Here is a 22,854-nt window from a genome sequence, read left to right as displayed (position 1 = left end):
CCTCGTGTACCATTGGATGTCCCGGATGTTTGAGTGACCTTTTTGTTTGAATGCAGATAATATTTTTAAATCTTATGTAAGCTATTTCCATTTTCTCCTGTTTTTATGTGGACTATATTCACAAGAATATTGCATGGTTATTGTTGTAAAAGCATTTCATATAACTTACTAAAGGTCAGATATTATTCAATGTGTGCAAAAAATATTATTAAATATTATTGTTATGTGTGTAAAAATACATTAGTCCCAGATCCTCATATGAATAAATTATCGTGGTTTAACCAAAAACACCCAATATACAGCTCATTGTTTCTTAATCAATACAACAAACTTCTACAGTTGGAAGATGTGTATTTACTGTGTTTATTTTCTTGGTTAAATACTGTACAAAAGTATTTTTTTCTTTTGTAACAAACAAACTTCCACTCTTCCACTTTCCTGTAAAAAAAAGAATTATAATTATATATATATATATATTATTTTTTGGTAAGGTAATTTCCACCTGAGGATCGACCATCTTCAGCTTCCTGACCAGTCCAGTTTAAAAGCCCTCCATCCCACCCTACCTCAGGTTGGGGCTCCAGCCTCTGGCTTCATCCCCTCTGCTGCTTGTTTCTGTTTGGAAGTGTTTGGACAAAGCCGGGGGGGCTTTTTCTTTTCACTGCGTCGCTGTAACATTCAACAGGCGTGGTGCTGAAAACAAAAGAGGACGAGGTGAAAAAAAAGCCCTTCTCAGAGTCTCAAACTTCAGCGTCTCAGAGTGTTCGAGTGGCTGCCGTTATTAAAGCTAACCCTCTACACACACACACACACACATTGACATTAGCATATCTACAGTCAAGTGGGAAATAACAGCCGCCAAGAGAGAGAAAGAAAGAGAGAAAGAAAAAGAGGTGGTTGGGAGGGGGACATTGATGGTGGTGGTGTTGGGGGGTGTTGGGGGGTGGTGGGGGGTTGAGATTAGCATTCTGTGTATAAATAGTTCCAGGATGAGGGGGCTGTTAAGTTTGAAATTAACATGTAAACAGTTGGAAAAGTAGGCCCTCCCTCTCCCCCTCTTTTCTCGGCTTAAAAAAAAATACCTCGATAAATATACATAAAGCCCCCCGCGCACAAAGCAGTCCTTGTCCTCGTAATGGACGCGCTTCTTAATGGAGACATATATTTCCAGGATTATATCAGCATTCAGTTGCAAATTTTTTTCGGTGGTGGCAGGGGGAGTGGATGAGGGGGCAGTGAGGGAGGATGAGGGGGGCGGAGCTTTTAATACTCCAGTCTATGAATAAGTTTTTTCTGTTGTTGTCGCTGAAGGACACCTGGTGCCGAGGGCCCAGGGAGGTGACCCACCGTCTCGCTGCCAAAGCCGGCTTTTTTTCCCACAGTGCCTTTCACTTGTAACTTTATTCTACGACCCCCCCACACACACCCTCCAATCAAAACACCCCTTCAAAAAGAATAAGAAAAAAAAAAAGGGATGGAGGAAATCTCGGTATCCCTTATCTGCCACCCATCTCAGATTTGCTGGACACTGGGCTCAAGTTTCCGAGAGGGGCCAAGAGGGGCACAGAGGGTCCAGTGGGGGCTGGGAAGGGGCCAACAGGGGCCAGTTCCTCTTACTCAATACTGTACGGGAAAAAATAGCGTAAAAGAGAGGGGTTGGGGGAGGAAAGATGAAATAACAGGAGCTCTGCTGCTGTACATCGGAGCCCCTCAGGGCCCCTCTTTGTGGATTTATTGGACATTAGTCGCTTCACTGTGGGGCTCTAAGAGGTGAGGTTAAAAGTGGGAGGGGGGTGGGTCTGGGGGATATGGGGGAGGGCCTACACTGAAAAAATTCTGCAGTGACTTCGCTTTATTCAACTTGTAAGCTGATAAAAAACACTGATCAGTTTACATTTACATTTACATTTATGCATTTGGCAGACGCTTTTATCCAAAGCGACTTACAAAAGAGGATCTAACATTCGAACTACAGCACAATTTATACAAAATACCTTACATTAACTGCAATACACCACAGGAAGTAATAAGTGCATTAAAGAAAGACATTCAGTGCAAAAGATACTTTCGGAAGAGCTGGGTTTTCAATGATTTATTGAATGCAGAGAGGGTTTCTGTTGCTCTGATAGTGCTTGGAAGCTCGTTCCACCAGCGTGGTACCAGAGATGAGAATAGCCTCAACTGACAGTTTACTGTCACAGAACAAACAACACATTTACAGGGAAAAGAAATATACACTGTAAACAATTGCTGTAAATTTACAGTGAGTCTGCTACAGTATTTTACTGTAAATCACAGTATTTACAGTAAATTATTGTATTATTCAATTACAGTAATATGCTGTAAATTTGAAATACAGTAGTGTTCCTGTAAAAATACGGTAAATGCCTGGGAACTCCAGTATTTTACTGTAAATTTTTGCAATACATTTTTTACAGTGTACAACAAAACTTTCCATAGAAATGAATGGAGCAGGAGCCATTTCCAAAACATTTTTGGAGCACTCCATTCATATTGATCCATTCTTCATAAAACATTTACAGATTGTAGAGAGGAGCTGCCATGTTCAAATAAAGAAGAAAAATAAAAACTGAAAATGAAATAGACACATGCTTCTCTTCTTCCATATCTTTCACTCTCTTTTCGACACTACACTTTTTTCTCTTATTCTCTCACCCTCACATCATCACCTTCTTTTTGCCCTCTGTCTAAAGCTGTGAGCTTTCCACTCTTTAGCAGAGGGCAGTGTGGCGACTCTAGAGTGTCCAGACTTATTCTCCCTGGTCTCCACAAGGGAACTGCTGTGTAGCCAGTTGCACCGGCTGAACGTAAGTTCCATCGTAGCCCAGTTTGAAGGTAAACTGCCACTGCGTTCTGCTTTATGAGCTGCTAAAATTTATCTGTCTGCACCAAGTAACACTTTCAACGTAGCTCTAAGTTATCCCTCAGTGTTTTACACACACCCTACAGTAGGCGTATGTTCAGTCGTAAGGAATCTGTTAACATGAAGAGAAGTGTTTAACGCTATTTCTCCCACCCCCCAAACCCCACACACACACACACTGTGAGAGAGAAAATAAAATTCTCAACTCAGCCGGAGCGTGATGGAAACTTCTCTTGAATTCAATTAGCGATTTTATCAGCCGCAGCTCGGCTAACAATTCCAACCCCTTCATTAATAAAATCCTTTAAAGAAAAAAGTGTACGAGCACCTGAGTTTAAACATCGAGATACTTCCAACCGGCAGCAGAACAGAACAAACACAGAGAGAGGGATGTGTTGACAATTTATTGTAAATCAGTCTCTTTTTGTAATAAATATAACTTGAGGTGAAGGAGACAGCACTGGAAGAGAGAGCATGTTCTGTTTATGTCAGAGAGCATCGCTGATTGTCAGAACATCGTTCTGTGCAACAGTATTTTGATCTTAACATCATTTACGCACTTCTGGTTAAGATGACGAGGCAGAATCGGAATTGTGTGTGTCACAAGTTTTAAACTAATTACTATCGATGTAAGGTTTAGGACAGATTTTACAATCAAACTTGCGTTCAACCTGTGCAGCTGGCTTCTGGGGTCTTAGAAAACCACCTGTGACCTACTTTGGTCAAAACACCACAAGGATTAAGCTCCACAGCTCTGTTCCTTTAAGTGATAATGAGCCACTCGCTGTTCACCCCCTACCCGAGTGCACTGAAGTGAGGAGCGAGGTTCACTTTCTTCCCCGTTCTCATTTTCTGGTTATAAGCAGTGCTCATTGTGTCTGCTTTTTCTGTTGTTTGCCTCAATTTATCTCATGGTTTGTGATTGAGGCAGCTCATGAAATACATAAATAAATAAATAATAAATGAAATAAAAACCGTCTGTTTGGTCTTGTTTCACATTTGGGTAGTTGTTGAGCTCCAGATCCCGAAATGAACATTCACGTGCACTGAATATGTGATTTCTTCATAATATGTTTTTTTCCCTACAACCACCCCACCCCCACCCAGTGGAGACGACTGGTGAAAATTCGGAAACCACAATGCTACTTTCAGTTAACAGAAGCGGCTTCTAAAAATAGCGAGACCATCACCATCATGTTGTCACCGTTTGAAAGATATTCACAAAGAAACCAAAAGTGTATGAAATGAACAAGTGAAATCAGGCACTTCCCTCACATCGGAAGATATATTCAAATGTAGAACTGGAGCTTCTTTTAAATCTAAATGCACTGCCTGCAATATGTTGTATACGAGGTCAATACATTCACCGACTGAGCCTAAAATCATCATATTCCATGTGCAGTGTGGGTTAGGGGGGTAGCTGTACCATGTTCATTTATAATTGTAGATTTAAATTTTTTTTAATTTCATAAATTCATCTCCAGGACGTATATCATGTTCTTTTATTTCACACAGTTCTATAATGAAATCTTACAATTAGCCCCATCTCCTTTTGGAAAAGAGAATGCAGTGCGCCTTTAGGGAACACAACTGGACTTTAACACCACTGCTGTACATTTTAAAGGTACAGTTAGACTGTTTGTACCTTTAGTGATCTACAACATACTTCTACCGTACCTTTTTTCTGAGAGGTTATAAACCCCCCAGCATTAGGTTGTAAAGCAGTAGACCTGCATTCCCTAACGTGGTACAGCCCCTTTCAATACATTGATGCAGTTAGATCCTCACAGCAATGCTCCTATATATAGTCTTAGGTTGGCACACATGTGTGATCTATTGTTAGAAGAAATATCCAACAAGAAATTTTCCAGCATCATCTCACTATAGCGTATAAATTCAAAATCAATTTCAGCTGTTAAGATAGTTTCGGCAGGTTAAAGCTACTGGATTATCCACAATGCTAGTCTGGTTTCTAAGTGTTTGGACAGCAGAGGGACACTTGGAACTGGAAAGTGGAGCTGAATGTTGTTGAATGATTAGCGTGTTGGTGTGTAGAGCTGAAAATGGGAGTTTGAACTCACAACCGTTTGCATAAATCGCTGATTTCATGCAGCAAAGGGCAGGAGAATTACAGAACCAGTGTGTGTGTGTGTGTGTGTGTGTGTGTGTGTGATCCCCCGCCCCCCACCCCCACAAGGTGACAGAATTCAAGCCAAAGCCGATTATTACCTTCCCTCTGGTCAAGCACTCATAAATAAATACAGCCGCCTCAGGCACTCGTCATTAGCATATGCCGCGGCTAATCGACAGGCCAGTTATCATCTTACATTGCTGCCAGATCTGTCCCATATCACAGAGCCACATCTGCAGACAGAAGCCGGGACGTGTCCAATGCATACAGTGGGTCCAGTGGACAGATCACAGGGGACCACACCAATCATATCAAACGCTTAGTCGTGCCAAAGAGCACTTCCCCTGGGCTTCAGAGCACAGGTCCCTCAAATATCCAATGTAAACAACTCTATCCCTGTCAGAGATATGCTTCTCAATTTTGCACTGAATCTATAAGAACTTAATACAAATTTCTATTTTGTCTTTGGAATATGAATTTTGACATTGGACCTTCACATGGCTGGAATGTGCTGGTGTAGAGTGGATCAGACACAGCAGTGCTGCTGGAGTTTTTAAACCCCTCAGTGTCACTGATGGACTGGAAATAGGCCACCAACCAAAGAAATAAAAAAAAATCTAGCCTGTGGGCAGCATCCTGTGACCATGAATGAAAGCCTAGATCTGCAAGATGGACTAACAAGGAGAGCATGTATAATAGAGTGGACAGGGAGTAGACATGGTGTTTAAAACAAATTAAGTAGTTTGAAAATGGATTTATTGGTCACTGCAAAAGCATGTCCATAGATTTAATACTGTATCCAAAATACATGTGAGCTATGGTTTAGACGAATTTAAAATGGTAATTTTGATGTTAGCAAATGTGAACCTAGCGTATTAATACTGCATGTTTATTTTTATTTTCTTTAACACAGAATTGTTACCAAAAAATGACTAAAGAGTGGGAGAATGTATGGATTTTGAATTACAATTAATATTGATATTTATACCATCAAAAGTCCAATAGCTAACAAAACAAGCAAACACAGTACAGTGAAAACATCTTAAATACTTTAACACTTACCCAGCCCTCAGATCACGGGATCCTGGTCACAGGAGTGGGGAATTATGAGTGTTGTGTGGAGGAAGAAGAAGAAAATAACAGCTCTGTGTTCGACACGCCGAGCTAGATTTTAATTTAGCGAAGCCCCTCGGCCCGCGTTCGTGCCCCCTCGCCATGCCACAATTAGCGTCCAGGCGTTCCATCAGGGGAAGAGGGGCGGAAGATATCCTGCCTAAGCTCCTCTAAGCCAGCCCGCATGTACATCCCAACCCCACTCCCACCCAGACCAACCCCACGCATGACCACCCGGCCAATGGATATGAGGCGTTTGATCCTACGCTGAGGAGTGGGCCAGGGATATGAGTGTTCATGCACTCTTACTACATCATAGAGAAGAGAGGGCTGGAAAAATGGAAATATTGGACGAATGTCCCTCTTTCACGCTTCGCACTGGGGGCGCAAAGCCCGGATCAGTCCGGAAGCCATGTCCGACAGCTAATCGAATCCACATATGGGTGCCATTTACCCCTGCAGTGTGGAAACTGTGTTTGGGAAGTTGGAAGTTTGGTGTTTTGTGAGGCAGCAACTTAGTTAGCACTGAGTTAGCCCATGAACCAACGGTCCTATATTCACCAACACCTCCTACTGCTCTGGGAAGAAAGTGCTACAACATTTCTGTGAGAAATCCAAGCACCACCCCAACTGATTCAAAAGAATTTGTGGTGCCAGAGAAGACAGTTCCATCACTCAGACGACAAATAACGGGTGTATCCTGCAAGCTGACACTTTGCATTGAACATGATAACATCATGTACAGCTGCTCTGGGAAATCTCACTTCATTTTGTATCCATGGATTGCCATCATGTGATTGCATTAATGTACACCAGTGGGTTAAACTGATCTCATACAGCCCCTATCACTGCTCTGGAGAGAGTCTCACATCACTCAGAAGCACAAAAGCCCACCAACTCTTTGCATCAAGGAGGAAAGAATCCCTCTGTGTTACATAATGACGAAAAGACAGTTATCCTTCCTCTGTTAGTCACATTAGCTTTTTCAGCTAATGGAAAACTGTTAGCATAGCAGGCTCCAATGGATCGCTCAGTTCTTGTGACTGAATCTGAGTGAGTTATTCCTTCACAGATTATATACAAGCTTCAGTAATCACGTTATTTCACTCCTGTGTTGTTTTAAGACTACAGACAGAAAACACAATGTTTATTGCCACTGTCTATCCATATTATTCTCTAATTTGGCTTAAAGTACACTGAAGTATTTCTTCTTGTTTGTAAATATAAGCGGTCAGTGAAAGATATTTCCAACCTGCAGCATAGATGAGGCCAAACCTCAAATGTTGCCCTACACCCGCCGTAGGGCACAGTGTCAGTCATAAAGTAATGGACTCTGCACTCATGTGGTACATTTTATGTTGAAAATATTTTTAGTCAGCTGTAAGGTTCAGGTAAGGTTTTTTATCTATGATGTGCACTATTTAGGGAGTATGGTGCTATTTGGGATGCAGCCCAAGCTCCTCTCCATTGTCTGACACAGACGAACATAGCTTTGTTTACAAACATGACACTGATAAATGGGTCAGGGATCAGTACTTGTATAACTTAATTTTAACATAATGAGTAGATAGAGATACATACAAAGTGACATCACCTGCAATGCATTGATACAACTGTGTCCACAAGTACTATTTACTGGACACTTTATTGGAAAATGTCCACTAGATATGTTTAGGGTTACAGAGTGTAGACCATCTTTCATCATCAACCCCTACTTAAGTCCTCAGTGGTCAGGTTTGGACCAGATTTAAGCCCAGGTATTATGTAGTGGTAAGGTGTCATGTAGCACTGTGGTCTAAGCTCTGAGCTCTGATGAAGGCCTAGAGAATGGCTAATAGAAACTGCATTTCGGTCTTTAACTGTACACCAGTGGGGGATGGTTTTTTAATGAAGTGGCCAGCAGATTAGGGGTATAAGAGCTGTACATTGAAGCCCCCCCTTTAAAAAAAAAAAGAAGGCTCATGCAAATTAACACCTCACACATGCTACAGCAAGCTGCCGGCTGCAGTGGGATCTCATGTCGCCAATTAAGGCTCTCTTGGCACTTTGTGTGAACAGTTTCATTAGAGGAGATAATATTGCAAAGTGAAATGATAAGCAATCATTATGATGAATGCGCGGACATTACGAGGGCCACGTTAATGAGGTGTAAATGATCTCATTATTTTTTTTGAAAGAGTGGAGATTAGATGAAAGTGGAGTGGACAGTGCTCCGGCGTGTTCAGACAACTCGCTGCTAATTAGGAGCCAATCTCCGGGAGCCAATGAGCCGCAACCCTTTGGTAAACAATTACGCCTTCATAGCTCAGGGCGACGCAGACAGGAGCAGACAGATGACGGCACGCAGTCAGGAAGAAGCCAAAGCTATCTGCACCAATGTCCTGAAATCAATGCATCTCTGAATGCAGTGATTCTTCTTCCACAGCATTTTGATGATGGAACAACTGTGTGTTTAAGAAGATGTCGCCTTATCAGTGAGAGTTCAGTGGATTTCGTACAGGAACCACTGTTTGGAACAAACAAAGGGGAACTTGAATATTCCAAGCCATTAGCAAATATAAATCATAATGTTTTAAAATGCTTTAAGCTTTAAGGACCAAAAACTGCACTGCAGAACTGGGAAAATAGGGTTCTCCTCTGAGTGTGTTGAGCTCCAGTGATGCTAAATTAGCAGCAATTCGTAAAGCAATAGTGACTGGCTTCAAATGTCTTGGCTCAACTCTACCCTGTGTTTGAACTTCATTAGGTAAACTAGGTTACCTGGCATTTTGAATGGGAAATTTTCACTTGTGGTCACCTTGGCTGATAAACTTTGCAGAGTGCTGATTGGCCAGAGAGACATCAATCATGATGAAATACAGACGTCCAGCACAAACTCACCATCTGTAAAATCTTCAGCTACAGCAGAAATCACATTTGTTTTCATCCGACTCACAACTGCAGCTCGTAAAACAATGGCACAGTTTTGAAGAGACTCAAACGCTCCTTTGATCAGTGGCTGTTGAAAAGAATAAGGACCAATAAAGGCTGCAAAAACTGCCTGATCTGTGTGAACTGACACATAAATCTGTGTTCAGCCTCAAACAACAACAACGTGTATACATGGTGACTAAAACAACGCTTACCATTACTGCCGGTGTTGTTGTGGTTTCCAAAGCCCACAGTTCCCATTAAAGACAGGGTTTTGAAACATCACCAGCTACATTTCACTAGGGAGCTGTGCTAGTGAAAAACAAACCAGGGACCAAAGACCAAACGCCGAGTAGAGCCGAGGAGAGCTGAGTAGATTTGAGTGTGCAGGTCCCATTCAGTGACAAAACACCATTTGTGTGATTAACAGAGTCCTAGCTGGTACTGTTGTTGTGGTTATTATTCTATTTTGGCTGCTCCCACAAAAAGGTCACCTCTCTGGAACACACGCCAGCTGAGCAGTAGGCTTGGCAAAGTTTCACACAGGATGCCCTTTCTGATACAACCCTCCTAGCAATGGGACAGGAACCAGGAGTGCGCAAGTGCAACCCCAGTCTAGGGGAGAACACACTGAACACCACACAGACGCTGGCCCAAGGTGAGACTCAAAGACAAGGCAACATGGCCACAGAGAAGCCGGCAACATTGCCTGCACCATTAGGGGAATCTAGCCATTACAAAACTGGGGAGAAAAGTAGTCTTTGAAAATCAGCCTTTTGTTTTTGAGGAAATCAAACAAAATGACCTGCCAAATCTGACCCACAACAGCAAAAAACAACACCGCCTGTTTACAGCTGTCATATCCGAGCACTGTGCTGACCTCTAGAGCTGCGGACGTCATTCATTCGCAGGTGGAAGTCCTTTATGGTATGAACCGTCCTCCTTAACTGTCGATATGGAGGATTTCATTCAACAACATAAAATGGCAGCTGTATAATTTGCACTACCTTTTTGATTGTTGCTACAAATAACATTAATAGCGGCTGCGATGACCTCAGAGAGGTGCAGGGGAGGGAGCGAAAGCAGAGGACGAGTGTGTTTGAATGAAGCGAGGGGTGTGTGAGTGATGGGATGTGTCTTTAGTGCTATCTTTGAGGGAGCACTACAATTAGACGTGTCATATTGATGAAGGGCCGGGCCACATTTCAAACTAGTAAAACTAGCATAGTAAAACACACACACAGGAGTACCTATATACACACACAAATATACACACAAAAAGACAAATGGCATAAATACAGGCACACACATACTCACATACACACAGCTGTAGTGTCCAGAAACACACCAACTTGGAGCCTAATATACATATAGTGCATATAGAAAATATTACATGCAGAGACTCTTCAGAACTTCAGTACTCACAATTTGTGAGATATCTGCTTTGGAAAAAGGTCTGGTGTTTGTATACAGCCCTGGCTCTGTAAATGTGTAATAAAGTCTGAACTGAAAAATTGGACACTGGAGAAACCTGTGGATCTTGAAAAACATGAAAAGAGTTGAGGATGTTGCTGTTTCATAGGAGGGTAATACAGACGTATTTTTGCCGTTACAGTTACATTACGTAATGTGGAACTTACTCCAAATTCAAGTGTGCGCTAATAAACACAGACTGACAGTGCTATAAAATTAAACAGCTCCAGTTACAAATTCGTTTCTGTGGTAATACAAACGTACAGACAATAATAATGATAAAATACATTTATAATGTGCTTTTCAAAAACCCAAAGACGTTTAAAAGTTACTGGTAATATATCAACAGACACACAACATCAGAAAAATAACATAAAGAAAAGAGAAAAAAAAAAAAAAAACAACAACAAGCTACAGTCGGCTTCTTATTCAAAATTACTGTTCCATCTGGAGCTTCTGAATAAATAAATGACGAGGTAGTATGTTTTGCTGTGAAAAACGGTAGTTCTGCAGAATATTCTAGATTGCTTTTAATAAGTAAATTTTGCCACTGACCATGAGCTTGAGGTCACCATGTCCAATGCCAAGTGTCGGCCAGAGGGGTATTACCCCCAGCCCCCATCCAGCACTCACTGAGCAGTGGTTCTGCATTCTTTGCAATCATGGATAGAGGACCATTCCTTCCACAACATGACTAGACATCTTTACACTCCAGTGGCTTTATACCATCAAACACTCACAGACATGTTTCAGCAAATCATTTAATGCCTTTTCTGAAGATTACAGGCTGTTGCAAGCAGGAAAAAGCAAATAACTTTTAGTTGCAAAAGAAATTGCAAATCATTTTTCAAAACAAACTGGACAGGGAGAGGACGGACCGTGGTCATGGACCACCTTTTAGTGATGAAGCCAAGAAACACTGGACTATTCCATTAAAACTGACCAGGAAATAAGAGTACAATGTACTGTGTGTTCTTGACACCTCCCCAACACACACACACAGTCAATTGATTTCATAGCCTCTGCCTTTTGTCTCCTAGATGTTGTTAGATTATAAGAATAAAAGCGTTTGCGTAATCCCTCAGTCGATGGCATTATGTGCGTACAGACAGCAGCCTCTTATTGTTGATTGATAACGCTTAACTCCAAAAAAACATATTTAAGCATTAGGAAGGTCAATATTTTGTCGGCCTCTGAAGGTGACCCCTTGGCTGATGTGTTTGCCGTGTGTGTGGGGGGAGCTTTGAAGGTAAATTTGTAAGGGGCACGTTATGTGGTGAGGCCATTATGGATTTGCTATCTGGGCTGAAGTGTTGGCGGCTGATTATGTGATTAAATCAATAATCATTTCTCTGTGGGTTCCTCCGCGCCTCTGTTTCATCCCCTTCTTCCTGGGAAGCTGAGCGGAACGGCCTGGTAAACAACATACACACACACAGATTGTATCGACACACACATACACATCCTGGACACTGGAGACTAGAAATGTACAGAGCAAACCTAAATATCACTGCATAGGTGGGTTTTCCAAACAGCCTCCAGAGGCATTTTCCCACACGTCCAAAGTCCAGTTTTAGTAACTGGTTGCATTTTCAGTTTCCAAACTAATCTTTTTGACTGTTTTTTAAATCTGAGAGTGTTCGGGCTGATTTTTTCCTCATGTTGTTGTCAGCAAATATAGAACTGCCCAAAGACTCTAACAGAGAGAGTAGCACAGTTGGCCTCGTCACAAATCAAAGCCCAGTGGTGTTAGCCACTACACTTTACCAACCACAGCTGTATAAGCAGAGGGAGTGAACTTGTAGAAATGTTCTCTAAAGATATCCAAAGATACAGGATGATTAAGATGGAGGTTCTTTGACATGCTTCTAGGAATCTCAGAGGTCAGAACAGATCATGCAAAAATCTTTAACCAGTCATACCAGTGGGTTCTAAAGTTCTTTAACTGTAGATCAATGCTTTATCTAATGGTGCTTTTCCACTGCATAGCATCTGCTTGGCTCTGCTCGACTCGCTCTTAGCAACTCTCCATCGCTAAACAGGAACAGTGGGCTTTGAAAACCACAACAGTGCTGGCGGTAAAGTAAACACCATTTACTCCATGTGTTGTATTTTGTCTTTTTTGGCCTGAACACAGCTCCACGCCCCAGTCCTCACAGACCATTTGTTCTTGTTGCACGTTCAACCACCAACCCAAGGAGTGTTTGAACCTCTTCAAACCCCTCGGAGTAATGTTACGAGCTGCTGTTTTGAGTCACATGGAAACAAATGTGAAAGCTGCCATCATTATAGAGATTTTACAAAGGGCAAGTTTGTGCTGGAGCTCTGCATTTTGTAGTGATTGACAGGTATATCTGGCCAATCAGTGCTCTGTAAGATTTTCACATCACCATTTAGTACCTTCTCAACTTGGTTGGAACCGTAACCGAGCAGGGACTGAAAAAGTAACTCGTTCCTGGGACCAGGACAAGATTTGGCCAGTTGAAAAGCAACAAAGCCTAGTCAAGTCGTGTAGGTTCCATGCAGTGGAAAAGCGTCATTACTGCTTCCTTTCTTTGCTGCTGCCAAAACAACAGCTGACAGTGCAAACAGAAACATTATCAGTGGAATGTCCATTAGCAACAACATGCCATGCCACTGGAAATAAACAAGCCTTTATTCCCACGTTCCAAAATATACTCAATGAAATGGTCAGCAAGTCTTTTCCTTGTGTCTCCAAAGTATAACTGATCACATGTAATGACAGAGGGAAGGGTGACGGTCGCTGTTTTTGTCAGTTTACACTACAGCCTTTATCTTACTGTACACCAACATGACTTTGATGCTTTAGTCTTGTTTGTAGGGGATTAGCAGAGGTTCTTTTAAAAGGGATGTAGCCTCTGGACGATGCTGAAGGACATTGATGTTCTGAAGTGAAATATATTTGTCGCTGTCCAATTAAAACATGTAAACCTTGGTTAAATGTTAGTTTACTACATCATCTGAACACAACAGCAGTCCCTCACACTGTCTGAAAATGTCACGATGAATGGACCAATAGAAATGCTCCAAAATTACTTGGAATTAAATCTTTTTATATTTGTTTCCACTGAAAATGAAGAAGGTTTCTTCCGTCTCCTGTAACATTACTATTTTTGGAGATACATGTTTTTAATTGGACAATTACAATTTGCAGAATGTTATTTGATAAACAAAGGAAATATCTTTAAACAATGTTAAAAAACAATGTGATCAAAGTATATCTGATATTAATAGGGGGAAGATTTGGCAACATTTCTGAAATTAATAAAAAATACATCTCGGGGATGCTTGGATCCTATTGTAAACTGAATCCAGGTTACACACTCTCTCACACACACACACACAGAGTGAAATGCCAGCCCCCTCCTCTGGAACCACAAGCCCTCTCTCTGCCAGGCCTTCGTTGTTGTGTCTAGACGACAGGAAATGCAAAATTACGTTTGTTTACAAGCAACAGGAAGTGTGCGGAAGAGCCGTTAGGACATTAACATGTGCAGCGCAGAGTGTGTGCAACTGATGACCGAACACATTGAGAATACACACACACACACACACACACACACAATAGCAGCCTGCTGTATCCCACACAACAATATCAGTGAGGTAGATATACACCGTTATGAATCTCTACACTGAAAAAACACACTCTGTTTACTCTTCCACATCACAGTCAACGGACCAATGGAAATGCTCTACATTTGTCCACACACACACACACACAGGGAGAATATTGATATATTATGAGTGTATAAACAAATATTTAACAAAGAGTTAGACACTATATATGAAGGGACACATCTGGGTAAGAATGATAGTCAAACTGCTCGAATATTTACAGAAATGTTCATAATGTAGGGCTTTTTCCTGCCAAAATATGTCTGAGCAATGACACGTTCAGGAATCTTCATACACTACAAAGTGAAGAGGAAAGTTATGACTCACACTGTACACATCAGAAGTGTGACATATGAAAGGCCACTGTCTGCAGCACTCATGACTGTTCACTCCGCATGTGTGTGTGAGTGTGTGTGTGTTCACAGTCAGTTTGGGCCCACTTTTACACTGTGCAAATAACAACAGCAATATATGTCAAAAATATACAAAGCTTGAACAACTGCAAACATTTTATATACATACACCACATAGGGTTTACCATTGCAAGTGTGTTCGTGTGTGTGTGTGTGTGTGTCTGTGAGCGTGTGCTAGCTCAGATGAGAGTCCCAGAGGCTCTGTGCTTTAAATCCATACCCAATAAAAATCAGCGCAGTCTTGAAAAACAAAAGCGAGGGGTAACATCTGTAAAACATTGATTGGGCAGATTGCAACCTGGCCGCATATCTAATGAGAAAATAAATCATTTTTGATTAATTAAGCTAAAAACAGAAGACAGGGAGAATTCTCAGCCTGTGGGGGGTGGAGGGGGGGTGGGGTTATTGGGTTGGGGTCATAGAAATACACACACACTGGGGTCTGGAGCTGTGATCAGTAACATGTATTGGTCAGGTGTTCCTGCTGATTCCTGCCTCCCTGTCTCAGTGGGAGACGTGTTTACCCAACAGGAGAACAGACCCGAGGCCAGCGTCAGACACCTGTCTGAGCTCTGTGCTGCAAATCATAATCAGACCAATCAAAGCTAGAATGTCTCCAAAAATTACCATAAATTAATAAATAATAATTCAAAATACAATGATAATAATAATAATAATAATAAATTTCAAATATAAAACTCTCAGGTTGTTGACCCCATATATGTCTTCAGATTAGGACTGGACAATTAATAAAAAAAAGATCTAAATCAACATAATCTTTGTAATCAGTCATTATTTTTTCTCATTTTGTTTTCCATACCATTAATATTCCCCCACACTGTGTGTTCATGTACTGTCCCTTTAACACCACACTACTGTGCAGTAGTCACATGATTCTGCCCCATTAAATCTGCCACATGGAAACAGCGCGGAGGAGAACCTAAACACAGAGACCGACCGAGTGACTCAAGCAGCTCGTACCAAATAAAATTCTACGTCTATGATTTGGACGTGTTTTGCCTTTAGTGAAGAGAACACTGAACATAAATATGTTAATTAATTATAATAATTCATTAACGTTATCGAGGTAAACATGTAAACCGTGATATTGATTTGGGGTGATATCGCCTAGTGACAGACGTAGACGTGCCCTTATCTCAGTTTTGCTGTGGCTTCTTAACTCAGTTTATTTGTTAATTTATTAATGTATTGTTTGATTGTTCAATATATAATCTCACTTTTCATTATAATTTTATTATAATATAGTTCCTTGCAAAAATTTGTATTTTGTGCTATACTTATTTCAAAAGTGTACCTTGTTGTAATGTGACTTACAGTTTCTTTTCATCAACTGCTTATGTGAAAGTATACTTTTGAAGTGTATGTATTTTATAAGGACTGATCTTGCACCTGCAGTACACTGTTTATAGTATGTCTACTAATATATATATATAGTAGACACTTTATGTCTGTTGTATTTTAATCCAAATTATTATGATGGAGAAAATGATTCTCTCCTCTGAGACCAGTCCAAAATATGAGGCCATAATTCTTTTCTGACGTTTAAATCCCCCTTAAGAAGCTGTTTGTTTCTGTTTTTCCCCCGAAGCCTCTGCAGATTTATATGATAAAAGTCTCTTTTATGGACATGTGATGATAAAGCAGACTTCCCTGGGCGTCAATAATGCATGCGTTCATCTTTTATACTGTTAATTACACAAAGCTTGAACATCCTGGAGTAACAGATAAAGTGTTTTATGATGAATGCTTAGCCGGAAGGTGGTGGGAGACGCGTGAGCTGATTGAAAAGCGAGGACAGTGGGGTTATAAGGAGGTTCGGGTCATGGTACGTTTGCTCATGGGCTAAAATCCAATAAAAGAGCTGGACTCATCCTTCTGCCTTTTAATAAGATTCACCAGCTCATTTAATATTAAACACCACTCTGCAGTAATGCGCTCGCGGAGACAGACAGGGCAACAAAACTGCTCGGACGCACATTATACATGTAGAAAGTGTCCATCCGATTAGAGCTGTGAGACAGTTTGGCCCATGGCTGTTGACAGGGATGTTATTACGGCTGCAGGACCCACAGGGGGTTGATATATTTATCAGCAGTAAAACAGAAAATGTATTTATTATCTGATCAATAGTGGGAACTGTGGCCAATAATTTGCAAAGAAACATGTTGTAAGTAATGATGGACATTTTATTCTTCTCAAAGTCCCCTAAATGGCTTTATCCATAGCAACTGTTGCTAGGTTGGACAAGCTATCCTGGATTCTTGATGAAGTGTTGATAATGTTAATGTTTACAATTTATATTTACATATTGTTGCTTTCTAAAAAAAGTTTTTATTATATAATTTATTATTATTCATCATTTAAACACTACAGCTGCACTTCACACTGTGTGAAATTGAATGGACCAATAGAAATGCTCCAAAATTGGTTGGAATTGGAAAGTTAAAAAGGTTTTTTCTCGTTCCTTCTTCTTAAATATATAAATATAAATATATAACGTTATATAAATATATATACATAAATATATATATGATTGCATTTATATTCATATATAGGATTAAAAATTAGAAGAGAAATGTTGAGGTGTTTAGGGGAAAATCTGCAAAAATGCTTTTTTCTTGTTAAAAAAAAATACACAAACATCTGAAACCAGTTTTTCTACAACTACAAGAGACAGAGGACAGGGCGCTAAGAAAATGACTTGCTGGATTTGATGCGAAGGTGCGATTATTATTATTATTATTATTTATTTATTTATTTATTTTTATCTGAAAACCATCACACTTAGTGTAAACAGACCTTAACCCTTAACCCTTGTCTTACCAGGACATCCCACTTCTTCTGAAACCTAGACCCATGAACACAGCTCCTGAGCTTGTTTCAAACTTATGAAAAAAGGAACACGTCCACCGGACACTCTCTCTCTCTCTCACACACACACACACATACACACACACACACAGAACAGCACAGAAAACCCCTTGATAAATGTGTCTTGCGAATCACATATTTCCATGGCAACCAGGGCTCCACGCCACGGCTTTGAGAGGCTCTACAGGGCGACATGAAAGGGTATTTTCACAAGGTCCGGATCCAACTACATCACATCCTGGGCCTAGCCTTTCACACACTGTGTGTGTGTGTGAGAAGTGGGACATCTATGTGCATAGCCTATTTTTCATACTCTTTCTCCGCTATGAAAACACACTTCTGTCTGTGTTCACTGCAGATTCAGCTAAATTACTGTAATTGCCAGCTGCGTTAATGCGTTTGAAACAGAGAATATTTGGAGATTTTCAGTATTTTCAGGGGTTATATTTATAATGGCATTACGGCAGTAATGGCAGTAATACAGAAATATAACTAAAACCAAATGGCAATGAATCAATGAATTTAATAAAATGGCAAACACATATATTCATACATTATGCGTTTTTTTTTATTTTACATTTTTCATACAAACTGTAAATTGTAACTATGGAATTGCATTAATGTTTTCTTTATTAACTGCATAATGTTTTCATAATTAATAGTGTATCACTGAAAAACTTTCGCAGAAACAAATGGCAATGTCTATAGGATTCTCAATTTTACACCCACTCTCGGGAGCTAACCACATGCCTCAGTCCACTTTCCAGGTTTCATGACAATAAAACCTTTCCCTCAGTTACTGAGAAGTTGTTGTCACAGCAACCACATCGCACTGGTCCACATCTCGATAGAACAGGAGCAAATGAGACATAACTTTACTGTCATAACAAGTCTTACATTTTCATAAATGATTGCTTTAGACCTTTATAAACATTTAATTTGATGTTATATGAGTGGAATATTTACTTTGTACTTTTAAGTTTTTACAAATACTTGCCTTTTTACAAATAATTATATCATTAATTCACATTTTTATGAAGGTCTAAAGCAAGAAGAAGAAAACAAAGAAGAAAACCCAGACAATGTAATGTAGTAGGTGTCCAAGTATTTCATTTCAAAAGTCACAGAGTGAGCACCTGTTGAACTAATACTGATATTATGGTAACAACCAGTTTTTAGACCTATGTTCTACCTCTAAACAGAAATGTATTCATCCGCACTGTGGTATTGTCCAGTCTGTCCTGCTCTGGAATGATAACGTTATTGATGCTGTCACCAAGGTTTACAGTGAAGAGCTCCTAAATCATAGACGTAATAAGAAAACAGAGTTGTCATTGATAAATTAGATTGGTGTGAAACACAGCGGGGCCGCAGTGCTGTACATCACGTCCTGTCAACAACATGTGCCTGCAACAGGCCTCACAAACCAACCTTCACATCTCATTGATTCAGTGCAGTACTCTGAAGAATGATGCTTGGTTTAAGCTAATAATAATCACAATAAATAATAATAATAATAATAATAATAATAAGAAGAAGAAGAAGAAGAAGAATAGGGCTTCCAACACTGTAGTGCTCAAACACCTAATAAATGCATAGCTCTTAAATCTAAGCCTTAAGAATCCTTATCATATAAGTATTGATCATTTGTAAAACAGTTTATTACAATGTAATGAAATTGTAATAATTCAAGTGTTCATTAATTAGTTACTACATTGGTTTGAACATGTGTATATAATTACAAGGCTTACTAAAGGCATTAAAACTTATAATATGGTTAAATATCATCAAAAATATCATGACATGCAAACAATGACATTATTCATTGTAATCACTGCATAATTACATAGTAATAAGCAGCTATTAAAGGATCCAGTTGAGCTATTGACTTGATAATGCTTAATAAGAGCTTTACAAGGGCTCTATAGGTATCTATAAGTGTTACTAAGAGCAGTTTATACATAGAAGACTATACATTAATAATGTAATTAATTGATATATATATATATCATATTTAATATATATATATTAAATAAAATATTTATATATAAAATATAAATATTTTCTCTCTCTCTCGCAAACAACACAAATTGCCTGCATTTACTTCTTGTCAGCTGGGAAATAAATAAATAAATACTAAAACATAAAAACCTGAAAAAAAACACCACTAACCTGATCCACCACTGATCCTGGGTTGAACCTCCACTGTGAGATGTCCAGCCAAATCTGGCCATGTTAGAACCCAATGCTACGACTCAGATACCACAACTTAGCCTTGTTGGGCCCACAACCTCTTGCTGGTCTCTTGGGCTGACTGTAGGAATAAACAAAAACCTGGGCTATAAAGAACGCATCTCCATTACGGTCAAAAGTGTATACCTCAAAATCCCGACATGCAAACCCCCGTGCCTTTTCTTCCAGCTTTGCCTTTTCTTCCTGCTTGCTTTCTCATGCTTCTACACTTTCATAGCAGCAGCTCTTATCAGGACACCTCTTCCCCCCCTGTCCTAACGTCATTACCATCTCCTCCAGACAGGGCCTAGCATTGTGGTGCAGGAAAAATACCTGAGAAGTCTGAAACGCATGTGTTCCCCCTTGAGAACGGAGTGAAAGACCGCAGTCTAAACGGTGTCGGGACACTTCTCGGAGTATGTGGAGTAAACGCAGACTTCAAGATGGTTAACATTCTTCAACTTAGAGCCACAGCAATTAGCTGCCACCGTGACGCCAGGCTTTGATGTTTTTGCTAGCACACATTCTTTATTATTAGGACCCTCAATACTTTGCCTCAGTCGGGGGCACACTTCAGTAACATGTTATTGAACAATGTAGTAGACAATTGGAGGGCTTCATAAAAGTGGGTGTCATTTCAAAGTTCTAGGTATCCCCCATCACACAATGCTGCCAACAAGGCTGAAGGTTAGGACATGCTTAGTCCAAGCCATGTGAAGAACTAGCATTTTAAATGTATGCAGTGTCACTGAAGCTGTGCACACTTGGAGGAGAACACTAATGGCCAATTAATGTTCACTAACAGACACTCACATTGGAAGTATTGTGTCTCAAATCCTAGTGAGCAGCTGTCCACTGGTGACAAAAAGATGAGCACTACTTAGTGTTGCCAATAAAACCAACCAGAGATCAAAAGGAAGTCAAAGAGACATCAAAAATGCGACTGGTCAGAAATTGACATGTGTATCTTGTCAAATGTTGGGGATATTAGAGCAAGACGGAAAATAGGACACGATCCCGGCATTGAGTCTGCATGCAGGGGGGGGTCGGGTGGCAGAGGGAGGGGGGGCTGGGTCTGGGAATGCTTGAGATCAAAGCTACAGAATTGGCTTTAGTAAATAAGCTGTGTTTATTTATATCGCCCTGTGACATGGATGAAAACGCTGTGGATCATGATGGCCAGGCTGATCGCCGCTGTATCGCCAGCCCCTGGAGGTTTCTAGGCTGCAGACAGAGAGAGAGAGAGAGAGACAGATCACGACACACTTCAGAAAGCTCTTCATTTGTCTTTCACTGGAAAGGAGGAAGAGGAGGATGAGGCGGACGAAGGCTGTTTAAAGAAAAGGCAAAACCAAATAACATGGAATTGATCGGGAACCGAGCTTTTACAGTGAGGACAGCGAGACGTGTCTCCTGACGAAAAGGGCTTGACCAAAGAAAACAAAGTTCAATTAAAGACAGAGAGAGAAAGAGAGAGAGAGAGAGAGAGAGAGAGAGAGAGAGAGAGAGAGAGAGAGAAGAAAACATTGATGGATAAGAGAGCATCTTAAAATGGACCCTGGAGTGCTCCGTGCCGATGACACAAATTCTTCAGGGAAACTGATGTTAATTGGCGTCTAGACGTTTTATTACTAAGACAGGACCTGAATGTCCATCTATCCATCTCTCTCTCTCTCTCTCTCTCTCTCTCTCTCTCTCTCTCTCTCTCTCTCTCTCTCTCTCTCTCACCTTCCCTCTACTTTTCTCCAGAAGTTGAACTGAACAGAACCTTAGTTTGAAGGACGGTGTAATGACCTCAGACACATTGCCCAAGTGACTTGTGGACACATATGTCCAGCTTGTATATCCTCAATATAAATGTCTAGCTGAGTCCAAGGTCACAATGACATAGACTTCACTGATTTGTGCTTTCCCTGAGCAGGGAATCAAACCCTAGTCATCAGTTATTAACAACATGGACTTTACCCGAGCAGGGAATCAAACCCTAGTCATTGGTTCTTAATGACATGGACTTTACCCGAGCAGGAAATCAAAGCCCAGTCATCAGTTCTTAAGGACATGGACTTTACCCGAGCAGGGAATCAACCCTTGTCATCAGTTCTTAATGACATGGACTTTACCCGAGCAGGGAATCAACCCTAGTCATTGGTTCTTAACGATATGGACTTTACCCAAGCAGGGAATCAACCCTTGTCATCGGTTCTTAACGACATGGACTTTACCCGAGCAGGGAATCAACCCTAGTCATCAGTTCTTAACGACATGGACTTTACCCGAGCAGGGAATCAAACCCTAGTCATCGGTTCTTAAGGACATGGACTTTACCCGAGCAGGAAATCAAAGCCCAGTCATCAGTTCTTAAGGACATGGACTTTACCCGAGCAGGGAATCAACCCTTGTCATCAGTTCTTAATGACATGGACTTTACCCGAGCAGGGAATCAACCCTAGTCATTGGTTCTTAACGACATGGACTTTACCCAAGCAGGGAATCAACCCTTGTCATCGGTTCTTAACGACATGGACTATACCCAAGCAGGGAATCAACCCTTGTCATCGGTTCTTAACGACATGGACTTTACCCGAGCAGGGAATCAACCCTAGTCATCAGTTCTTAAGGACATGGACTTAACCCGAGCAGGGAATCAACCCTTGTCATCAGTTCTTAATGACATGGACTTTACCCGAGCAGGGAATCAACCCTAGTCATTGGTTCTTAAAGACATGGACTTTTCCCAAGCAGGGAATCAACCCTTGTCATCAGTTCTTAATGACATGGACTTTACCCGAGCAGGGAATCAACCCTAGTCATTGGTTCTTAACGACATGGACTTTTCCCAAGCAGGGAATCAACCCTTGTCATCGGTTCTTAACGACATGGACTTTACCCGAGCAGGGAATCAACCCTAGTCATTGGTTCTTAACGACATGGACTTTACCCGAGCAGGGAATCAAACCCCAGTCATCAGTTCTTAAGGACATGGGCTTTACCCGAGCAAGGAATCAACCCTTGTCATCAGTTCTTAACGACATGGACTTTACCCGAGCAGGGAATCAACCCTAGTCATCGGTTCTTAACAACATGGACTTTACCCGAGCAGGGAATCAACCCTAGTCATCAGTTCTTAACGACATGGACTTTACCCGAGCAGGGAATCAAACCCTAGTCAT

At 40.8% G+C, this 22,854-nt stretch overlaps 1 long non-coding RNA gene across 1 annotated transcript in view; it reads right to left on the bottom strand.

The window, feature by feature from the left end:
* Positions 1-565: 565 nt before the first annotated feature.
* LOC136675616 (uncharacterized) overlaps positions 566-22,854 on the bottom strand; it is a 57,053-nt gene continuing 34,764 nt past the window's right edge. The window contains exons 2-3 of the long non-coding RNA XR_010796209.1: positions 19,625-19,766; positions 566-693 (exon numbers count right to left, since the gene is read on the bottom strand). This is a non-coding gene — a long non-coding RNA (uncharacterized lncRNA). The remainder of the gene's footprint in view (positions 694-19,624; positions 19,767-22,854) is intronic.

Source organism: Hoplias malabaricus, chromosome X1, assembly GCF_029633855.1.
Source record: "Hoplias malabaricus isolate fHopMal1 chromosome X1, fHopMal1.hap1, whole genome shotgun sequence".
NCBI classification, from domain to species: Eukaryota; Metazoa; Chordata; class Actinopteri; order Characiformes; family Erythrinidae; genus Hoplias; species Hoplias malabaricus.
The sequence above is the reverse complement of the archived record's forward strand: the minus strand, read 5'-3'. Positions and strand labels throughout refer to the sequence as shown.